This window comes from Neopelma chrysocephalum, unplaced genomic scaffold (genome assembly GCF_003984885.1).
Source record: "Neopelma chrysocephalum unplaced genomic scaffold, ASM398488v2 Primary Assembly neopelma1_44, whole genome shotgun sequence".
Lineage (NCBI taxonomy): Eukaryota > Metazoa > Chordata > Aves > Passeriformes > Pipridae > Neopelma > Neopelma chrysocephalum.
Genome location: NW_020897703.1, coordinates 20,833,027 through 20,838,326, shown reverse-complemented (window position 1 = coordinate 20,838,326; position 5,300 = coordinate 20,833,027).

Here is a 5,300-nt window from a genome sequence, read left to right as displayed (position 1 = left end):
AATGAAATTGTAGTAACTTGACACTATTTAGGTCCCAATAACTACAATATTTGGGCACAAATCAGTATTGGGAACCTGGAAAATTGTGCTGCTATTTCTTTGGAGTATTCCCTCAGCTGCCATGACCAGGGTCTGTAAGTCTGACGGGCACGCCCTGTCAAACACAGTGAGATCGTGCCCTTAGCTCTTTGACCTATAATATTCATTAGTATCCTGCACCTAAGTTCCTCAATTCCTAAGAACTTGTTACTTTGATTTTCATCTTTGATTTTGGTTTTGTTTAAGTGCTTTTGAGTTCATGGGATGTTTTGATTTTCTCGTCAATACTTTTACACACAAACTCTCTTCTATAAAGATACCATCTGTCTCTGAAATATACACCAAACATGCTGGGGTTCTCCTCTGCAGAGATCTCCTGTTCTTTATGAAAAACTGAATAAAATTCATACGAGTGTTTCAAAGACAAACAATTTTTTAAAAAAGAAGAAAAAAATACCTGATACCTTTTACAAATTGAAGGAGTCTCATTTAACTATCTTTACCAGCATTATGTCATCCAAGCAATGTTCTCTCTACAACAGTAAAAATGTGATTGAAGTTGGCCTAGCCTATGCAATTCATCCTCAGATTGCACCACAAATATTAGGAAGCTTGTGCCACATGTGAGGTTTACACTGTCTAGACAAAAAAGATGTAGAGGATGTTTTGGCTTGTACAATAAGATGACATCCAACACTGAATAAACTCATGGGGACTACTTATTGAGTAATGATGAACAGTTTGGTGGTTATGATTGCTGTCTTTTTATTGTCATTGGACCAACCCTAACCTCTGATGCTGCACTGGGGACCAGTGCCATTGCTTTACTGTCCCTTCTCTAGTCTGTCCACTGAGGGTACATGAGGAGACAGATGGCTGTGTCAAAACACAGCAGGACTTCGTCTTAACTTGGGTAGGCAGGGTCACATGAGCAATGTGGGCAAAGGCCATTTATGCTGATCCAACCCCCTGCTTTGATCCACAGCATGGGACATTGCTATGTGGGATTCCTCCTCTTCCCATGAGTGATTCATAACAATGCTCAGAAGCCCATCCAGGAGCCTGCTGCCATACAACAACCCCTCATTACGGGCTGAACAGGCTGCCATCTTCTGTCATCTCCATTAAGAAAAGAAATGGCTCCTCTGTGGATTTCTTTACTCCTCTCAACTGGAAAGTCTGTATAGTTAATGCTAACTCTGGTCACATGCAATAAAGGCAATCCCTGTCCCCAGAACTTCCAAAGGTTTGTATTAGAGAGCAGTAAGTTGCAGTGCTGTAACTCCTTTCTTCTGCTTATGGATGAAATGTTTCAGCTCTTGCTAAAGAGAGACATTGTAGGTGCACAGCACTGCCTTCAATAGCTACACTGGAAGGATTTTCTGATACACTTCTTGGGACCTGCTGCAAAGAGCTACATCAAGCATCTCGTTCCCAATAAAAGCAGCAATATGCTGTATCAGACCAGCAGATCTCAGACATTGTGCTGTGTGTGTGCTTGTTCAAAGCCTCTGATGATTGTGTGTTAGTTAAGAATACAGCTGCTGTTGTCATGACACAGTAGTTCCTCAGAGTTGTCTGAGTTCTCTGCAAAATGAGAACAAAAGCTCCAGCTTTGGAAAATATGCCATCATTATTAAGTTTGTAACACAAAGCAAGTAGATAGAGCAAGACACTCTGCAGAAGAGTTAATTCTTCGTCATAGCCTTTGGCAGAATAAAATCTAGGTAAAGTATTGCCCATAGGGAGCAGATGTAGCATTTCTCAGAAGAAATCCCTGAGAGACACCATTAAACCAGTGTATTTGTAGACTTCACCTGCCCCAGGCATGGCTCATAACATTAAACCTTGCGTGACTTGGAGCAAGAAGAAAACCTGATGTCCTCTGAGCTGGGTAAAGATTCTGAGGCACAAGTAGGAAAGGAAGCTGAGAGTCTTCACTTTTCATACTCATCTCTTCTGGCAGTAAGTAAACCACCCATGTACCATAATGGAAACATAGAAGTCCTTTCACTTTAAAAGGTGTTATAGCTTTGATGCAAGTTGTTTATTTTTATGGCCTGTCACCTTTGAGGCAATAGAATAATGATTGTTACCCTTAACTGAAAACTGCATCTGTTTCTAGGATCAAGTACTGTCCTCATGATATCATGGGACATAGCTGAAGATTCAGAACTTACTCGTATCGAGGGGAGCTTTTCCACCAAATTCTGTGGGTACTAGATAAGGTCTTTATTCAGCTACTTCGTTAAATGTTTCTTTTTTACAGGGTTGTTACTATATAGGTCTGATGTACACAGGACACTGTAAAGCATTTTTACTGCCACCCCTCTGTTTGAACCAATGGGCAGTCTGGCATATTATGGTCCATTATTTTTGACTGAGGCTCTAAACTTCACTGTAAAAATGTTGTCCTTGTTAGTTTGCTATCCTGAGTGTTGCCATAAACACAGTTTCTTGCCAGCAGAGAGACGTAAGGTAATTTCTGATGATCTGATGAACACCTGGATACTCCCAGGTAGCAGTAGGATACCTGAGCTGGAATCACAGCGATTTAAACACTGGACTGAACTGAGAATGGGCCTGTATAGTCCTTTCAGAAATATATCTCCTCCTTGGCTATTTATTAGCTGTATGCCAGCAACTTATACATGAAAGGATAAACCAAAGCCCAACTCACATATTTTACCTAAGGACTAAGCTTTGGGTAAAGCCTGTTAAACCTTTTAATGTGTATTATAGGGCAGTGAGCAGGAGATCCCCTTCAGTTTGGTGAGCATGGAATTTATTGTCCTTTTGTGGAAAGTTGTGGATTTGTGCCAGCAGCAGCACTGGAGGGAGAGATTATGACCTGCACCTGCTGGCAGATTCCCACCAGCTTTGGACTAGCTTGGCTACATTTCATCTTACAACTTTATTGATCTAAAACAAATAAGGAAAACTTAAGAGAAGGAAATGATGTAGGCATCCCTGCTATACACAGTTCTAACTCAGATTTTTCCCTAGCCAGTGATTTTGAAAGCTGGGATGGGTTTGAATACGGAAGTGGAATAATTAATGGAAAAATAATAAGAATGTAAATAGGGATGCTAAATATGAAGATAGGAGCCCTGAAAGTTGGGATCATCTCTCTGTGTAGTAATACCCTATCTTGGAGTCTCCTATAGGCACCACTGTTGACATCATCCCACCCCTGGCTACTCTCTTCCAGTCATTTATAACAGCCAGATGCAGGGTTTTTTGTGACAAACTAGTAAAAAAACCAAAAGTTTCCAGAGACAGGAGCATATCAACATTACAGCCAAGCAGTGAAGCTCTCTATATCTTTTTCTACCTTTTAAATCAAAGAGGATTTCACAATTGCCCACTCTACATGCATTTGCAGAGCTCACTTCTGCAGTGGTACAGTTAATAAACAATTGTGCTTTTTTGTCTCCCAAATTAAAGATGGCAGGTGTTTGTACACTATAAAATATTTCAATAGGCCTTTTTAAAATAAATAACATGTCAAAAGCCCTATGTCTTGCTCTGGCTCCCAGAACAGATATTCAAATGGTATATCTGTGTACAGATGGATAGTGGACAGTGTACCCTGTGTATTTTGTTGTGAGAGAGTTGGGCCAGGTAGTGGGATGATCAGGCAACTTGGAGGGGCCCTTGTCACTGATAAGACTTTTCCATCCAGCTCCTTGTTAAGAGCAGGGACCTACGGGGGAAGCCCCCGTTTCTGCTGTGCTGTGGTGAGTGGGCAACTCCACTTCTCTGAAATGTAGGTAAAGCTGAATATTATCACTCAAGAGATGACTAGGGCCAGACCATTTCTGCTGCAGAAAGGGAAAAGGGATGAGGAGACAAAGAGTGAGGATGGGAGGTGCAAGGTGTGGCACTGAGGTAGTGAATAGGCCACCCAGGTATTCCTTCTTCTTCCTCAGAGATAACAGCAGCAGCCTGGCGCTCCAAAGCTTTGGCACAGGCTTCCTCTAAGGGCTGATGCTACAGCTCCTGCAGATACAGCAGCCTTCAATAAACAGCTTTAATGCAACAACACTCCTGAAAAAACTGGCACAAGCCATTAAAGCTTCAGGAATAGTGAGTCCTGAGGTGGGGTGAGGAGAACAGACTAGATGATTGCAAATACAGCACGTTCCACCAGTCTTGCTGAGACTGGAGCAAGAGAGAATTTTGACATGTTTTGAATTCAGTAAGTGTTCCTGGACTTTCACTGTGCCTTTAAAGGGGGGGTATTTTGAAGAAGTTACGTACCCTTTTTTTCCTCCTGCATCAACAGACAGCTATGTTGTTTTTTTCTTAGAGAGTTACCTCTCCAGTTACCACTGTGATCAGGTGAAAAGAGCAGATATATTTAGCAAAATGATTTAAAACACACCAGGGAATAAAAATAAATCAATTAACGTTTAAGTACCTGAAAATCAAAAATCAAACTCATACTCATTCTTAATGATCACTTCCATTATCTGTTTTAATTCAAAAAGAGCTTCTTGGGTTGAGAAGGCTATTATCATCAACAAATGCCATTCTTTAAAAAAAAAAAAAAAAGAAAAACTATAGAAAATATCTGTTAAGTGCTGAATGTTAGCAAGTTTAATTGGCCAAGATTAAACATGCTTTTACAGAAATATAACTACCCAGAAAGAAGAGAGAGAAAAAAACTCAGGAAGTTTCTGCCTGTGAGTTGTGTTTTATGTATTGAAATGCAGTAAGACTTATTCACCTGGGGTGTCTCAATAGTTTAATCCAGGACCCTTTGGGTCCTTTTCCTGGGTCTCTTCCTATTAGTCCCGAGTCACAGACTTTGGACTCAACTGCTTTGAGTTAACTTTGACCCAAACTATGGACAAATTAGTCACTAAATCACAAGCTGTAAAATGTCAGAATGCATTGGTATTCGGCACAAAGTTCCCCAATACAGACAACTAGATGAAAATACAGAGTGCTTATTTCATCCTAGTGTCACTACACTAGCCAGTTGCCTTCTTCCAGTACACAGCAAAGGTGATGTACAACCCTACTGTGTTGGGTCAAGCCAAATCACTTATCTCATATTCACAATGTACTTGAAGCATATATGTGGCTGATTACTGCTCTTCAGCTGACGGGTGGTAACATATTAATTCCTCGTTGCTCAGACACCTCTCATTGCTCTTAAACAGAAGCTTAAATTTTCACTGTAGCTCATGATTTGGATGACAGAAGTGTTGCAGAGCAATTTAAATTAGCAGTAGAATAGCTAAGGCTTAGTA